Raw genomic sequence first — 18,726 nt, 5'->3', positions numbered from 1 at the left:
GAATGAGACAAACAGCATTAATTAGATATAGTCCTCTTAACTCAAAAGTAACAATGTATAATTTATGATGTTTATATTTTTGTGCACATCTCAGATTATGAAAACCATTTATATATATCAATGTATTTAAAATGGCTTGCCTTGAGTCAGTTTCAACTTTATGTTCTGAGGTACTGAATAATTTTCAAGTATTTTCATATGCTTTGGGAGATATATATATATATATATATATATATATATAAATAAAATACAAAACTTTATTTTAAAATGTTGTGTTTTTTTTTTTTTTTCGGAGATATTCAGTTGCCAAAATGGCCTCTAAAGATTGACCTTGTAAAATTTTTGACCAAGTTTTAGCTGACAGCATTCAAAATATTTTTGATGTTCTGCAATGCAGTCTAATAAAGTTATAACATTATAATGTTCTGTTCGATTTCTTAAGGTTTGTATTTCTTAGGTATTACCCCTACGAAGTAAGAATTTTTTTCCTCCCTATGGAAAGCTACAGGAAGGAGAACATAAACGACCCACCTTTAAGCTCTATTTCTATGTCAATTATTTCACATTATGGTGCATGCATTTGAATGTTGACACAGATTTTTAGACAACACTGAAAACTTAAAAAATGTCATTTTGAAACACTGATCATTTTAGGATGCTGCCATTTTCTGTAGTTCATGAAAACAGATTTTACAGGTAATTTTTTTTTTCCTTTTGCATTGACTTTTCTAGATGTGTAAAAAAGACATATAGTACAAAGGCATAGAAACAAACCCTAAAGTAGGTGTTTTAACTAAGACTATTTAATGTGTGAGCTACCAGCCATTTGTTTTATCTACTGATGAACATCAGAAGTACTGCTCTGAATTCCAGCACTTGACTTCCTCAATCACAGTTGTTATAGCTAGTGTCTAGTTATATAGAGCTTTAGTTAGCTCAAGAAAAATAATGAAGAAGTAATTGATCGTGGCCCTGAAATCCAAAAAAATATAATTCCTTCTTTATGGAAAGTACATGTATCTGAGTTTTCAACTGATGCTTTACGAAGGGAATAAAATTAAATTAAATCAGAATGTAGTATTGGGTCTGCACGAGTCTGAAAAAGACACGTAAGAAGCACCCCCCAGGAAGTAATAAAATAGAGATGAACCAACGTAGAATATAAATTATAACTAAAATACTATGGGAATCTAATTATCCAAAAATACATGAAACTAAAGCTAAATTTCTGTTTAAAGCATAATCCACAGGTATTCCCTATATATTCAGATGAACTGGCTTGAGTGAGATGATACAAAGATCTAGGTAAGTAGTACTTGATAATATATCATAATTTTTGTTACATCTTGTTTGAAAGTTGTTTTTAAAATAATAGAAATGTTAAGATCTTCCAATCCAGCAGGACCACTTGTTAGCGATCCAATGGAATGAAGTAATTGTGAAAGATATAGTATTGCCAACTCTTGCAAATTTAATGCTTTCTAACATTTTCCCTTATTGAGAATGATCATCATCTTCCATTATGCCAGTGAAGCATGAACGAAAAGTTGGCCTCAAAGAGATGGCAGCACCACAGTTTTTGGAGTTAATGGTAGTTACTGTCTCTGTCTCCTTTATTGTCATTAGAGGCGCAAGGCATGGCCAATGTAGCACAGCCATTAGAAATTTAAAATGTTGAAGAACTCTGGACAAATAGTTTCACAAAGAGCAGCCATACATAAGATAAGAAGAATTCATTATTTTCTGAACTTACGGTTAGTCCAATATTTAGATTGATTTGAAGATCAGAAGCTGCTGCTTTCCTTCTGTTCTGCAACATAAAAATAGTGTCTTCATACTAGAAACTACACCAAAAGCTGATATATTTTTAATTTATGTTTAAGTGTTGTAACTTGGGGCAACTCTTTGAAGTATGATATCCTGTTTCTCATTTGTTTTGTGTGTAATTTTTTTCTCAAGTTTCCACAATTAGACTTCCTTCCCCCAATCTAATCTCACTTTTCTTTTTTGTTTCATCTTTAATTATCAGGCACTTTAAAATTACAGTAGACTTTTCAGTCTGTTTGGTATGCCTTTTGCTTCTGATATTCTTGCCTTAATATAGTATATAAATTAAGCTTATTTTTATGTTGTTGTTTTGTTTTGTTTTTCTGTCATTGCCTTCTTTTATTTTTGGTGACCTTTCTTGACAAGCATTGATTGTCCACTTTATAGGCATAGAGCACACAGAGCATGGCTGTGTAAGTAGAAGATACACTTCTTGGATATTGTTTTCTGTTCCCTGTAGTACATACTGCTTCTGGAAAAAGGGTACAGTGAACATGTACTTCAAACTGTATCCTATATTGTCAATGACATAGCCTGTGTCAGGAAGAAGGCTTTGAAATTCAGCAGAGCTGCAGTGTCTTTCTTCTGTCTTGAAGATTCGGTCTTCCCACATTAATATCTTGTCTCAGAACAAAAAATACTGTACTCCCGAAAACATTTCAAACAATACAGAGGGAAACGTAATAACTTCTAGAAAGCAGTTTATTTTACCCCAAATGTTTGGCCTATCTATCTTACTTTTAGAATGTTTTATGTATTTTTTTTTCCTTCCCAGAGACTGGAATATACTTTTTGTATCTCTCATCTATATCTCAGCAGTTATAATGTCACTTCCAAAGATTTATGGTGAGTACTGTTCCAGTTCCCAGGAAGGCCGATGAGGTCCCACAGTGCGCCAAAGCCAAGCAGAGTCTGTTCTGTTGCATATACACCACCAACCCACTGACAGTTAAACTCTAAGGGAGTAGTCTGACTACATGGTCCTGTGTCAGGTCGTAACCTCCAGCTCCAATGCATTAGCAAAACATCCAGCTGGCTCTGTATGATGTTGTTGTGGTCCTCTGAAACAGGAATGCAGCTACGCTGCTTTCAGGTGTGCCCTGGCTCTGGAAGTAGTTTAGTCACATTTGGAGGGTGCTGCTTTTACAGATGAAACTTGATAGATCTCACCTGTAAGGCTGGTGAGATCCACATGTGCAAGCTGTAGTGTTTCTGTATCTTGGGCCTCTTTGCTTTGCAGTTTGGGTAAAACTAACAGTCTTTGTCTGTTTTTTGGTTAACAGTCTTAGATAAAAGTGTTTGTATGCTGATCATGCTTAAGACCAGAGTAACGAACGTCTCCCAAAGGCTCCAAAGCTAGTTGATTGAAAGAGGTACCTTTAAAAAGGGTGATTTTTTTTTGTTGTGTCTCCGAGTAAGCAGGAATAGCAGTGATATTTACCTAAAGTGATTTATCAGCATAAATCGGGATGGCAGAGCACAGGAGGTTTTTTCATTTACATGTAGCACAGGGTTCTCTGTTAAGGTAGTGTTACCATTCTCAGGTCCCCTGGAGCAGTCACGTTGGCAGTGCTCCTTGCTGGGTGTGGGCAAAGGGTGGCACACACCTTTTGGGAAGAAGTATTATTTTAGCTGCCAGAACATACGTTATGCTCAGTTTGTATTTTGAAACGTTGAAAATACATGCTAGAAATATATATATATATGTATATTTTTAACTGAAAGATGAAATAAAACCAAATCTGTGGCCACAGTCATTGGTCTTGATATGCCACTTATGATCTGCTGTTTGACCTTCTGATTATTTTTCTAGTTTATTACTCATGCCTTCATCTTCTTTTCTCCTGTTAGGAACCAACCTAGGATCATAACAATGGAAGGGTTCCAGTAGTCTGTAATCACTAATAATTATATAACCAAAATCAAGATCAATAAAATGTAAAAAAATAAAAATTAGAATTTGTTACCAAGTCAAGTGTTTGTCTTTCAGATCTCATCTGTAGAATTTACCTATTCATCTGTATGATATTTTACAAATAATAGCGTATTTTAAGCCAAACATTATGAATACTTTCATTACATATTTTTTCCATGTTCCCTAATGGGAAAAGAAATGTCTTCCTTCAGTGTTTCTGCTTTCATCCATTTGTAACTTGTCACAGAGGTATATTAGTATACAACATGAATATTTCAGCAGAAAGTGTCACCTCTGTCCTACTCATGGATTGTAAACTGTAAGCACGAGACATTCTCCATGAAGATATGTTGATTTGTCTCTAGCTGTAACTGACAGTGAGTCAACAACAGATTTTGTGTCATTCTTTGCTTAAATCAAGAGGGTGTTTTGCTAAATTTATGATGTTATTTTCTTTAGAAGCAACACAGCATTTCAAACTGAGAAAAATTATATGCCACCATGATTAATACTTTGAAGCCAAACAGTTGATGAGCTTCCCTTGAATGAGTCACTATTAAAAGGAAGTTACTATATTTTGCATCTTAAATAATTACTCAATTTTATTCTGAAATAATAAGTGTTGGGAGATTTCCTGTTTTTTTTGTTTTGTTTTGTTTTTTTCTGATTTTTGTTAATCAAATATGGAACAATATATAATTTCATTTATATAAATTAACTTGTAGAGCCACTCTTCTTGTGTATGAGCTAATAATACATTATCATTAATCCTCTTAAGGATAGTCAACTGGCTTCTGTGCGATAATTTAAGAGGCTTTTAAGTCCAGTCATTCACTTAGAGTTAGCTATCTGTTTCTTACATGCTGCTTTCAAGTAGGAAAGATGAAAAAAGCTATCAGTATGTTGCAAATTTGTCAAAAATCCACATCTCTCTTCATTTCTAACACATTTAATATTTTGGCAAAGTGAGAAGGTTAACTTTTTTCCTATGAAGATTTAAATCTTTTAAACAATAGAATTCAGTTGTTATACATATTATGTTAATCTTGTTTTGGATGTATAAAACCCTCCTTTGCCATTGTTATAATTACTTGAACATGGATACAGAGAACTATATGCATATCAGTGAACTACATAGCAGTAGCAGGGGGTTACTTCCATGACTTTATGGGATGTAAAAGTAGGTAGGAGAAGATAAAGAGTGAAGTGAAGTAGATGGGTAAAGGGACAAGGCAGGAAAGAGAAGAAAGAGATTATGACATGCAACTGGGTTTGAGAAGTTACAGAAGATTGCAGAAAATAGCTAATGAGAACAGTGTAAACAAAACTCAAAAACACAACTTTTTTTTTTTCTCTTCCTGACTACACAAATCTCTTTGGTCATTTCTGCAGCTTTCTACTATCACTAAGTGCAGGATATTTTCTGTCTGCAGCCTTTTTCATACAGGGAGATATAGACTGAGTTACAGCTAGGCCATAGTGTCTGTATCATGGAAAAAGTGTCACTAGCATATTTTGGGAAGGCTCTGGAAAGAAAGAGTATGCAAAGAAGGAAAAGAATTTAAAAAAAAAGACATTGAAGGCAACATCTTGTAAGAGGTATACTGATAGTGAGAATGGTAGACTTGGGCACCTCCTTGCATGCCTATTTGTGTGATATGCTGAACACTTTCAAGTGACTGACTTTTAAGAGAAATTCCCTTCTGACAGTCATGATGGCCCTTGAACTTACACCAGAGTAGGGGTGTGCTTAAGGTATGTCAGGGCAAGCCAGGACCATGGAATGTACCCTTCACTGATGGGGAACAGTGGACGTGGTGCTTGGGGACGTGGTTTAGTGGGTGACATTGGTGGTAGAGGGTATGGTTGGACCAGATGACCTTGAAGGTCTTTTCCAACCTTAATGATTCAGTGATTCAGTGATTCAGTCCAATACCACCTGAGCTAAATAAGCAAAGCAGAGTGGTGCAGCAACAGCTCCTGTGAACAACCCGTCAATCACAAGACAAGGCAACAAGCCAGAACTAAGAAGGTGAATGCAGGAAGTCGAAACAATTTAGGGATGGAGATACGTATACTTTAGGTATACTTGCACTGTACAGCAGCCTGAGTATAAATGAATCTCCAGGGGCCATGGGCAGGGTTTGTGAGTGGAGGTCCCAGGTGGGCCTGCTAAGGCCAATGAGTGCATTTAGCCCTGATATTGAGCTTTTCAAAATATTGAGCCCAAATTAAGCTCTTTCACAGGTTAACTTGGCAGGCCAAACTTTGCAGTGAATATGTCAATGTATAATAACCAGATTAACTTTGTACTGGCTAGTCATGTTTAAGGTCCACCGAAAACAAAAAGCAACAAACAAACAAACAAACAAACAAAAACCCACCACATTATTTTAGATGATCTGTTGTGGTCAAAAAAAAAAAAAAAGTTTGTGATTTTTTTCATTTGTTTTATTTGGCCTAACACATAAATCTTACTGTGCGAGACAAGGACAAATAAGCAGACCATTGTTAATGTATGTTAAGCCTTGACTTAGGCTAGCATTTTCTTATTGCATGCTGCTAATAGTGAAAGACCTTGTTAAAGCCAACTCATTCTAATGTGCAACAACAGGAATTAACATTTTGTACTCCAGGTCTGAATAAGTGTCTAAGCCTCTAAATCATATGGAAGATCCTATCATCCTGATTCATCACAGTTCTCAAATTTCTACCAAGCCAAAAAAGTGAAAAACTAAGTAATCAAATATTTGACAAAAACAAAACAAAACAAAACAAAAAACCTATAAATCTTCATAGGGATTGAAGGCCCTTAACTGTTCTAGTCAATCTCTTTTTAACTTTTCACAGAATTTACATGAAAAGAAAAGCTCCACTAAAGAAAACCTAGGTATAGGAGAGAAAGATTTACTTGACTGGCTTTTTGAATAGTGTGCAAGTTAGTCAGTCTGATGAAGTCAGTAGCTTCTCATCAAGTAAAATAGTAGCTTCCAATCTATGGGAATACATATAAATAAGCATGTAAAATAGCTAAAACTTTCATAGCAAATTAAATTATTTGGGATCCAACTGGGCAACTGGGTTCATGTGGTTTCTTCAGATACATGGGTATTAAGAGTAAAATTATATACAGGTATAGCATACGTATAAAAAACAACAACAACAACAAAAAAAGCCCAAAGCTACAACTATTTAGTCACATTCCCCTTTGTTCACACATATATTTTATTATAAAATATTTATATGAAGACTACTGCATAGCTTCATATATTGTATAATTCCCTTCAACCTTCAGAAAAGTTGTCAGATTCTTTAGAAGATGATTTAGGAATAAATAAATAAAAGTAATTGCAGTCATTTCCTGAACCTCAGTTGTGAAGAGGAGGTGGTAGAAGTGTCTTATTTTTGTGGAATAATGCACTAGAAACATATTTTAGAAAACCACAGAGAAAGATGCATCATAGACATCAAAGAGCTGTTCTGAATAATTTTACAAATGGCACACTTTCTTAGACTCTTGTTTAGGATTTTTTTTCTCTTCTGTTATGACAGAGAAGCAGCTTTAGGCATTGCTCAGTCCAGCTTTGTCCCAGATCCTGGAAAATTTGTGTGACATTTCTTATTTGGAACTTATGGGCTTTTGACCATTAGGGTGGCTTCAATTCCTTGTATAATATGTGTGAGGCTGCTGTTAGATGATCATCTAGCCAAGTGAGACCCCAAGGCTCTTTTTTTTTTGGCCTTTCATTTGCTGCTGTCTTTATTATTACTGACATTAACGAAGTCAATGCATTACTTTTCCTTATTCTGGCTTTCTACCCAGTAGCCAGGAAGAATCATTGCAGAAGAAGTAGTAGAAGAACGGTAGTTCTTCTTTCTTCTTGTGATTGTAAGAACCATTTAATGACCTTCATTTAAGTCATTCACTGACCTCCTTCAAACCTTAAAACTAATTTATTTTTTCATAGGCTAATCAGTTTCTGGCAACAGAAACAAAGTACATGCTTGTAGTGTTTGTGTAGCTTTTCTTAACTAATTTAGCTGTTGCAGAGGAGCGACACCATTCATCTCAATCAGATCCTGGAAATCAAAACACAATCAGATGCTGATGATCTAAGCCATAATAAGTACTTGATTTGTGACTCTGAGCTGTAGGGAACTGTAATGGCTGAAGACATTTGTAGTTAGACGATGAAATATGTTCTTCATTCAAAATGGGAAAGCAAAGATCTAGCAACTGAGTAATGTAAATTGCCTTCTTAGAGATGCATGCTGCAAACTTTCCAGGTGTGCTAATGAAAATCTGACCTGCTATAACCTGCTATAATGTTTCCAAAATTTCAAACCAACTTACTCAAAACCTATGTTGCATCTGAAGACATTTAAACTTATTAAATATAAATATATATGAAAATGAACTGTGGTAAACTTTTTCCTTGATGTTTATTATGTAAGCACCCTCTAAATATTGTTAAAGTTGCTCGTATACACATTTTTATTTCCATAAAGGTCAGAGGAGGCCAATAACACCCAAAGGTGGTGTTATTGGAAAGGTCAATAACACTTCTTTATTTCCTCTGCCTAATATCAGTATAAATTTTTGAGGACAGGGAATGTCATTGCATGTTTTTATTATTGCATTTCACCTATGTATCTCAGCTATCACAATTCTCCCTTTTAATAGATCAACTGGCTTTTGACATTCTGATGTTCGTGTGGTAATCTTTATGCTGATAATTCTGATTTTACAAGAACTGATTTGAGAAATATGGCCATTAGTTAGCACAAATGAGGGAGGGAGTTATGTCACACTAGTAATAATTGTTACTAATTCTCAAGGGAACCTTGCATAGATCTTAAACTAAAATCATACTAAACAAACCAAAAAGTTTGAAATAACTGTCAGCACTTTACTGAGGAAAGTTTATTAAAAATCTACAGAGAGATTTGTGTTTAGTTGGCATCCTACTGTTTTTTTCTTCCAGATGGGACATTAATAGCAGAAAGATTGATTTGTTTTGCCTATTTTTAGATTATTTTTCTTCACATGGTAAATACTAGAGCAGCATCATAATGTTAGCAAAGCCCCAAAACTCCTAAACCTGGCTGGGAAGAATGTAAGCTGAAAAGATTATGTGAATTTGGTAGGATTCTTCATCCAACAGAAGGCAGTGTTTCTCCAAAAGGACCTGAATCTGCCAGTCAACTCATATAAGTGAACACCTCACCCATACAGAAAATAAAGGACCATGGTATTCGTTACGTCTACCCACTCCTGTTATATTTAATGCCAAAGTTTTTAATGGAAGTTGAAGGATAATTTTTAATATAATTAAATAACAGTGAAGCAACGATACTTTTCATTCCCATAGCTTTTCAATGTAAAGATAATTATCTTTGCAGATCTCTATAGAATAGGCATGTATCATTATCCTTACCTTATTGAGTACAGTGAGGCTCAGGTAGGTTAAACAATTTTCTCAGAATTAGAAAGAAAATATGGAAAACCAAGAATAGTACTCTAATTTCTTGTCACCGTGTTCTGTTCTGTGTTCACAAGATCAGCCTTTATTAAGTTGTCATCTGAAGCACCTTGTAACTGGTTATGCCATGAAGAAATTAAATGAGAGGTATCCAAAGATGATTTAGGAGTGTATTGGGTTTATGTGACAAGGTTTTGGTAGCAGGGCTCTGCAGGGGTGGCCTCTGTGAGCAGAGCCCAGCAGCTGGCCCGTGCCAGATCAGAGCCAGCTCCAGCTGGGTCCAAAACGGACCTGCTGCTGGCCAGAGCTGAGCCAGAGAGTGATGCTGGGTGGGCCTCTGGGAGAGCAGACTGAAGAAAAGAAAAGATAAAAACCAGCAGCAGCTGGGAGAGAGGAGTGACAACCACCCCTGTAGACCCCAAGATCAGTGCAGCAGGAGGTCAGGAGGTGCTCCAGGCACACAGCAGCAGTTCCCCTGTGGCCTGTGGAGAGGCCCCTGGTGGAGCAGGCTGTCCCCCTGCAGCCCATGGGTCCCACATGGAGCAGATCTCCACGCTGCAGCCTGTGGAGGAGCCCCCGGTGGAGCAGGTGGATGTGGCCTGGAGGAGGCTGCGGCCCATGGAGAGCCCCCGCAGGAGCAGGCCCCAGGTTGGAGCTGCAGCCCGTGGAGAGGAGCCCACGCAGGAGCAGGGGATCTGGGGGGAGCTGCCGCCTGTGGGGGGACCTTTGCTGGAGCAGTGGATGAACCCTCGTGGGACCCATGTTGGAGCAGTTCTGGAAGAGCTGCTGCCTGTGGGCAGCCCCTACAGGATCAGTTCAGGAAGGATGGCATCCTGTGAGAGGGACTGACCACAGCCCCCATTCCCTGTTCTCCTGTGCCATTCAGGCGGAGGAGTTAGAAGAGGGTGGTTGGGGGGAAGGTGTTTTTAGGTTGCTTTGAGTTTCTCAGTGCTCTAGCCTGTAATAGGTAATAGGTAATAAATTGTATCACTCCACCTATGCTGAGTCTGTTTTGCCCATGACGATGGAGCCCTTTGCATTGTATTTTCACCCCCCTTCCTTTGAGGAGGGAGACTGAGAGAGAGGTTGTGGTAGAGTTCAGCTGGGTAAAATCACCACAAGGAGATAAACTATCAAGGCATAGATTATAAAAAGCATTGCACTGAAAATGACTTTTGTCAGACATAGACCATTTGAAGTCCCCGGTGTGCTTCTTTGTTGGATGCAAATTTCTCGTGGACTTTCTCTTCATGACTGGAGCACTCATCAAAACAACAACAACAACAAAGGTTTGATTATATAGTAGAAATGGCCAGCTTGTGTGACAGCTGGATTTCATCTAAGCATAACAAGTTTTCTTATGCTGTAAGGAGCCCAATATACTGGTGATGTCCTCTAGGAGCTTTCATACCATAACCTTTCGTTTTTTACTAGGAAAGGGTGAGTGATCTGGAGCTCATGACATGCAGGGAGAGAGCCCTTAGCTGTAGTTTTGGCAGTCTTACTTGTTTGTGGGAAACTGGACAAAATAGGTGTACCTGCCATTATTATTACTATTTTTTTCATTTGTCAGTAGATCTCACCAGATTTTGGAGAACACTGCAACTTGAAATCACTAAAGGAAAACAGTCTCCTGACAAAATTGGATTATAGCTGTCAAGTACAAGCAGAATTAAAATCCCAAACATCCATACAGACTGGCTGATTAAAGATTTTCAAGCAGCTCTGCAAAGAAGGAATTGGGAGTACTGTTAGATGAAAAGCTCATCATGAGCAAGCAACATCTGCTTACATTCCAGAAAGCCAACTATATCCTAGGTTGCATCAAAAGAAGTATGGCCAACAGGTCAGGTGATTGTCCCCCTCTACTCCGCTCTCATGAGACTCCACCTGGAGCACTGCAATCAGCTCTTGGACCCTCAGCACAACAAGGACATAGACCTATTAGAACAAGCCCAGAGGTGGGCCACAAAGATGATTAAGGGGCTGGAGCACCTGTCCTACAAAGGCAGGCTGAGGGATTTGGGGATGTTGAGCATGGAGAAGAGAAGACTGGGGAGACCTTATAGCAGCCTATCTATACTTAAAGGGAACTTATAAGAAAGATGGAGAGACTCTTTACAATGACTTGTAGTGATAGGACAAGGGGGGATAGTTTTAATCTGAAAGAGGGTAGATACAGATTAGAGATGAGAAAGAAATTCTTTACTCTGAGGGTGGTGAGACACCGGAACAGGTTGGCCAGAGAAGCTGTGGATGCCCACATCCCTGGAGGTGTTCAAGGCCAGGCTGGATGTGGCTCTGGGCAACCTGATCTAGTGGTTGGCATCCCTGCCTATGGCAGGGGGATTGGAGTTAGATGCTCTTTAAGGTCCCTTCCAGCCCAAGCCTTTCTATGATTCTATGAAAAACAAAAATAATAACTAACACTTAAGGTCATTTTTTGTTTGTTTGTTTGTTTGTTTTTCCCTGTAGGAAGAAAATACCTCAATACTAAACTGTAAGGACCATATACCAAATAGGGTGCCTGAAGTAAGTAAAAAATTGTAATCCTTACATTTCTATTTGGATTTGTCTTTAGGGGGCTGACATTTGGATGAGTTCAAAAACTGTTTTCATGAGTTTTTGCAAATTTCATCGACAGCAAAATTTAGCTGCTTTCACTAGGCATCACTGCCAGTTGCCAGGAAAGTGTCAGAATTCTTCTCAGTAAATCTGTTTCTACAGTTTTTTCCCAGGTAGAAAAAAAAATGCAAAGAAAATCTAAGAATCTAAGAAAATCAAAGACAATCTTCTGACTATAGAAAAAAAAAAAAGAGAGAGAACTAGATTTGGAAAGAAAAACCCTGAAAGACACCTCTCCAAATACATTTATATATATGTATATATGTAAGTGTTAAGAATATTATTTTTGTCTTTGTAGCAAGTTCTACTGTTTACTGATCTCATCATTGGTAAAAAAAAATGTGTTACAACCTCCGCAATATTTTTGTAATAGTTGAGAATGATAAGGTTTAAAACTGTACAAAAGAACAATTTTTCTGTTATTAAATGTTTCTCTCTAATGTTTTCATAGGCTATTTTGCATCTTTTTGCTCTGTAGTCTTTGCTTAAATAAGTCAGTACATTTGCATCTCACTCCATGATGATGACTGTACAAAATGAGTTATTCCTTCAAGACCTGATGAGGCATACTGCTGATGGGTGGACCCCAGCCTACTGATGTGTGGTACACCAGAGCTGCCTGCATACAGAACCTCATAACACTTGCTGCCAGGAGTGGGAACACTAAAGAATAGCCTGCAAAAATGCTGGAAGAATGCTTGAAAATCTTACTGCAGCTCTAATATTTTATTTTATTTTATTTTATTTTATTTTATTTTATTTTATTTTATTTTATTTTATTTTATTTTATTTTATTTTATTTTATTTTATTTTATTTTATTTTTATTATTTTTATTATTTTTTTTTTTATTATTATTTTCTGAGAAGATTTATCATGGTATTTCAATTTGAGGGCTATAAACAAGAAGTGCTTTGCTGGCAGTGACCCCAGATACATTACTGACTGTATGCCTTACTTGCCAGAGGTCTTAACCCACTAATGATAGAATGCTTGGTACTCTAAGGAGAGGAATACCCAGTGCTTCCACAGTAAACATGCAAACCATGCTTGAAAGGTCTCCAAGATGCAGTCAGAGGTTCAAAGCAAATACTAATTCTAAATACATAAAGGACTTGCAATACTGGGGTTCTCTCTCTCTCTCTCTCTTTATGTCTTTTCTCTCTCTTTGTTTGGGATGGTGGTGGTGATAAAACACTCTTGGGTGGATTTACATTTTTGGGGAAAGTTTTTTGCAGAGACAGAAGAGAAAGCTTGGTACAGAAGAAGAAAATAATTGCAAGCTTATACATTACTTGGAAAGCATTCATTCATTCTATAAGAACATAATCTGACACACACAAAAAATAAAAAGTAAAAAAAAAAAAAAAAAAGTGGTATTCGTCATGTCTAAATCTAATGTAACAAACATGAGTCCAGGGTCTCTTGCAAAACCTCATTTGCTGGACTGGCTTCTGTCTTTAAACCTATGTGTGTTTTGTTTTCCTGCAAACTTATGTTTATTATGTTTGTTTGATTTGTTTTTGTTTTTGTTTTGTTTTGTTTTGTATAACCGTTTGCAGTGAACATGGGAGTCCTAACACAGAACTTGCAGTCCCAGGGCTTCTCAAGCTTCTACATCTACAGCATCGGACCCCTTAGCTAAGGTCATTCAGAGTCTGTGACTATAAGGCCCACTGGAATGAGTTGTATCACAGAAGGGAAGGAGAAATACTTAGACATTTCTGTTCATTTAGGAAAGGATTATGTCTGCAAGCATAATGCCATTAACTTTCCTTCTCAGATGTAGAGAAATGTCAGGCAAAACCCTAAGGGAACCGTTCTGGTATGATTTCTTTTATATTTAAAGATAGTGTTCAGGAGAGGCAATCCACTTGTTAAAAGGGTAGGTGTTTTCATCTGAAGTGAAAAATGGAAGGCATTCTGTAAAAGACTTGAAAACAAATTCATCACTTCACACATTAGGCTATCTAGAGATGAGATTTTGGCACAGCTTTTGAGGATAAATGGCATGTCTATTTGATCAAAGAAGTTTTTGTAGATTAGCTGAATATTAAATATGTAAATATACTCGCCTCTAACAGGTATGTAATTGGCAAGAATGATCAAAGTATCCTTTTGACTCTCTAGACAGATACCAAGTATACATTTTCCAGTGTTAAGAATTGCTTCTGCTTCCCCCCCCCCCCCTTTTTTTCTTCTTTTTACAGCAGCCTCCTCATCTGCTCTTCTTGGGGGGGAGGGGAGGGGAATCATACTGATAAAGACTTCTTTTGAAAGGCAGAAAGAGGAACATTTGTTGTGAAATACTGATCCTTTGGAAGCAGGAGATGGTAGCTGATTGTGGCAAAGCCCACTCCATCACTCAGGAGTCTGACATCTCTGGCAACAGGCTGGCCAAACTGCATGAATCTGTTGTTTGCATTGCATACATCCCTGTGCTAGCAGCTGTTATCATACTATTAGCCTTCTGCGGTCCTCATGTAACCTCTTGAAAGTTATATGGGCTCCATGCTCTGAGACTACCTGCCAAATATTTAAAAAAAGAATAATCATTACCTCTCACTTTCTTTTCATTTTCCACCTGGGGGAGAAATAGCTTGATTAGTTTGGGTGATGATAGGAAGCTGGAGGAAATCCAATCAGGATTTTTCAGTCTGAAGGATTTATTTCCTTTCATTTCATTTATTTCCATTCAGCTGAAGGTAATGAGGTTATGCAGGTCTGATTTCAAAGGCCACAATTTTGAAATGACGGCCTTTGCTTAGGTATACTATAGCTTTAAATAGGTGATTTTGATGAAGTTGCATAAACTGGAGTATAATCCACTGTCTTCCCCTAGAGACATGTTGGCTCAGCAGTGAAGACATGCAGTTGTGTTTTTGTTGTTGTTGTGTTTTGTTTTGTTTTCCTCTCCAGTAAAGCACACAAGAGCAATCTGCTGAGTAGGAAGTGCTATTTTTACATAATCACTTTTCAAACTAGAGCCTCACATTTTGAAGACATTTTGAAGAGACCAAACTAAGTGTCCTAACAGTCACTTCTCTGGCTGCAGAACCGTGCAGGAGAAGCTGTAGCATAGGTCATTTAATAATTTAATAATTTCCTCTTTAGCCATTCTGCTGTCAACTAACTGAAGTATTTCCCAATAAGCATTCTTCACATTTCTGGGACTTTCCATCTAGAAATTCTCTGCTTACATACAAATAGCTTATTTTAAAAGAGCTTTTTGAATTGTAATTATATAAAAAATAATGGAAACGTGTATATTGTGTTTTCAAAATTAATTTTAATTTACTGGGATGCATTGCTTTAGTATCTGAGCATATAATTTATTCTCACAAACAGCTCTCTGAGATAGAGAAATGTTATTATTCTTATCCTCATTATTCGCATGGGAAACGTTTTTCTGAAAGACATTCAGTACACGCATAAAGGAGCTAAAGCCATCTTTCTTATCTCAAGACAGTGCCTTAAGAATTGTTCAAATGCTAATGAAGTAGCAAATGTGATTAAAGGACTTGTTTACAAGTGATGCAGAGATATCTCTCCCTTGATCATACTTAGTGTCTCTTTTCCTCTGTCCTCTTACTTAGACAGCTGCCATTGACCCACGGTTCCTCTTGTTAGCACCAACACTAGAAGCAGCATGTTTTTCCCTATGAGGGTTAGGATAAATGCTTCATGATTCTTTTGTCTAGGCCTTCCTATAGTTTGGGATGACTCTTAGCAACTCCCCTCTAGCTCTTGCCTATCACAAAGAAGCAACAGTGTTAAAAAAAAAAAAAAAAAAAAAAAGTCTTCCCCCCCAAGAAAAACACATTCATAAATAACCTGATAATTACATGTTAACAATAACTATTCATAACTTTTGTTGAAGGCCGACCTTTGGCTAGAAAGCAATTTTTTTTTTTCACTAATTTTCTTACTAGTTAATATATGGATGCAAATTTATCTCATCCATAATTAGCTTCTATGTATAATTGCTGCAAAAGTTTTTACTTAAGAAGCATGGCATGAGGCAAATTAACCTTTTTGAATGGCAAATGGGTTGCATGGTGTTTGTGATATGCAGCTGACTTTTTTTGAGGGGAAAAAAAAAAAAAGTGCAAAAAAAGGAGTAGGTAATATAAGGTATTTTTAAGGCCTCCTTCCACTTCTTCCTTGCAACGTGAAGCACAAGTTCTGTTTTCTATTCTGTTTTCAGAGCTCAGTTTAAGCACCTGCAGAAAATTTTGTACTGAGACAGCATGGCCCGTTTCCAATAATTGGGCTTTGAACTGAGCTCTCACTCTCTTAACTTACTGGCTTGGTGGACAGAAGTTACTAAACATTAGTCAGCTTAAAGCCAAAGCACTTTTTCATTTGCTTAGATGGTGCTGAAAGTTAATTTTAGGCTTAGTTGGACAAATGACTTTTCCCACCTAAGACTGACAAAATGTTTTACTGAGTTTTGAAACAGGCAGAAGGAAAGCACAACCAAGAGTGTTTGTGTGCCACTTCCATACATGTCTCTGGGCATTTGTCTTTTTATTGGAAAAACATTTTTCCTATGGTCTTCTAAAGCAAAAGGAAATAGTATTTTAATTTTAGGACTGGACTTAAATTCAAACATTGTACTTCCAAATGTGAGGTAGATTTCCAATATACACATTATTATAAGCTACTAATTTGCTGCTCCAGTATTCAGGTAAAGAAACAAAACCACACTGTATAAACAGGCAAGTGAGTGCATATTTCCAAGTAATAACATTTTGTAAGTCACCTTGGAAATCACCCAAAGGAATTGTAATATCCAAGCAATGGATTTAAGTCACTGTACATCCTTGCATTATAAACAAATAACAATTATGATATGTTCACCTTCTAAGATCTAAAGTTAGATGCTCATCTATGAACTTGAAGAGCTGGAATGCTTTGTATAATAAAAATATCATTGGTTGTTATATTCTTTACATCCTTGCTGTTATATATGGAATGGAAATATATATATATGGAAATTCGTGTCGAGAAAATGGTTGATATTAATAAAGAAGGGGGAGATTTGAGAGTGTGACCATGGGGGTCGGCAAGATCCGTGGTTAATGATAACATCAGACTCTTAACGATGAGGCCATCAGGAATGTAAAAGAGTTTAGAGGGAACAAAGAAGGGTGATTCAGGAGACTCCATGCAATCTCGGGTTGCTTGTTCTCCAGTCGTTAAGGCATGGAAGTTTCTGGGTGTTTGCTGTTGCTATTATATTCAAAGTTGTTTGACCAATGAAAAGTGGTTTTGAAAAGGACTGCTGTGGGGAGAAGGGTATAAGAGGGGAGCCTGCCCTCAAAATAAAAAGAAAAAAAAAAAAGAAAAGAAAAGAAAAGAAAAAAAAAAAAAAAAAGAAAAGAAAAAAGAAAAGGCAACACGATGAAGTTATGTCATCAATAAAGAAGTAGAAAGAAGGAATGAAAAGGAACAGGCTGGCAGAACGGAGACCAAGACAGGAACAGGCACATTGATCGCCTCATGAAGATGGGTTCAGCCGAAGTCAGCAAACTGCTCAGAGAAGCTCGTACAGAAAGTCGCTGGAAACGGGCACACTGGAGCTGGAAAGAAGCTCCAGCTGAGAGAAGCGGACCCACGCACACAACTAGCCCTCGCTGGTAAACGGTTGCACATTATGGGGAATCATACGTCCTTAGGAACAAAGACTGTCCTGGTAACCTTACAGCTTATTCTCCTTGATAACAATCAGACAGTTTATGATCCTGAAATATGGGACCAAATTGAGGTCGGGGTGTGGGACTCTGCAACTAAAAACGACAAGGTTGCGGTGGGATTGCTCGGCACCTGGCGAGCAATCTCTGAGGCCTTAAAGAGCCATGTGGGGCCACAGTCAGAAACGTGTGGCTTGCCAGACAGTGAGGGAGCTGCGGGCTCCTTTACTGATCCGACTGCTACGCCATGGGCCCCTCTGCTGCTACAGCCATCGCAAGCCTTTGCTGTTCCGCCCCCTGCTGACCTGGACGTGCCTTTTGACCCAGGCCTATTAGCCTTGAAAAGGAGATGGGTATGCTTTTCTTCGATCCGGGAAGAACGGGATACGTAAGGCCCGAAGGCCGAGCTGCTTGACAACTTAAAGCAAGACATATTGTTCAAAGGGAATGGAAAATGGAGACTGTTAAGTCATGGGACTTATAGGATTGTTTGTTTCCTTTTCTGATTGTACATATGTGCGGGTTTAGTATGTAAAAGCAATGTTCTGTATATTTAGAAATTTTGATGTTCATGTGTGCGTGTTGGTGGAGCATAGACTCCCCGCGCACCCAGCGCTGTTTACTTGCCTTTTATACCTTTTATAAATATTACTAAATTCAGATTGAGTTGAGACTTCATTTATAACATTGTGTAAAAAATGCAGTCCACTGAAGTAATTTTAATTCTCACTGTTTGATGTCTCATCTGTATTTTATTTTTTTGCTTTCTTGCATAACAACAGTTTTGTCAGCAACCTCAATGATAATTGAATATTATTTTGGAAAGAAATATTTTATTTTATGCAGTTTATTCAATAAGCTTTGTTTTAGCATGTTTCAGAAGTACTCAGTTGTTTCTAAATTTTATCTGATGGGTTGAACTAAAAAGTTTCTTCTCCTTCAGTTTTTTTTTGTTGTTGTTGTTGTTTTGTTTTTCAAAGAGAACATTTTACTAAAATTAATTGTAGGTCACAGTTAAAAAGTATGTATTAGATTATTTGGTAACACAGTTATGCACTGAGGCATTAGTGTATGAGCTCTTCTGTTGTAGTGCTTTGTCTGAGGAATCTGCTTCTAACTGAAAAACCCCCAGTACAGAAATGCAACTGATACCAAGTAGTGAGAAATTATGTGGTAGAAAAA

The 18,726-nt window shown here is 37.3% G+C and overlaps 1 long non-coding RNA gene across 2 annotated transcripts; it reads left to right on the top strand.

Moving 5' to 3' along the window:
• The first annotated feature begins 325 nt into the window (after nt 1–325).
• Nucleotides 326–11,783, top strand: LOC311432918. Of its 2 annotated transcripts, none has more exons than XR_014690424.1 (3): nt 326–2,673; nt 10,802–11,186; nt 11,701–11,783. It is a non-coding gene; the product is annotated as an uncharacterized lncRNA (long non-coding RNA). The 2 variants fall into 2 exon arrangements; XR_014690425.1 differs by having other exon boundaries at nt 10,799–11,186.
• The last annotated feature ends 6,943 nt before the right edge of the window (nt 11,784–18,726 follow it).

Source organism: Aythya ferina (genome assembly GCF_964211825.1).
Source record: "Aythya ferina genome assembly, chromosome: 2".
Classification (NCBI taxonomy): domain Eukaryota; kingdom Metazoa; phylum Chordata; class Aves; order Anseriformes; family Anatidae; genus Aythya; species Aythya ferina.
Note: the sequence above shows the minus strand (reverse complement) of the source record. Positions and strands in the feature narration are given on the sequence as shown.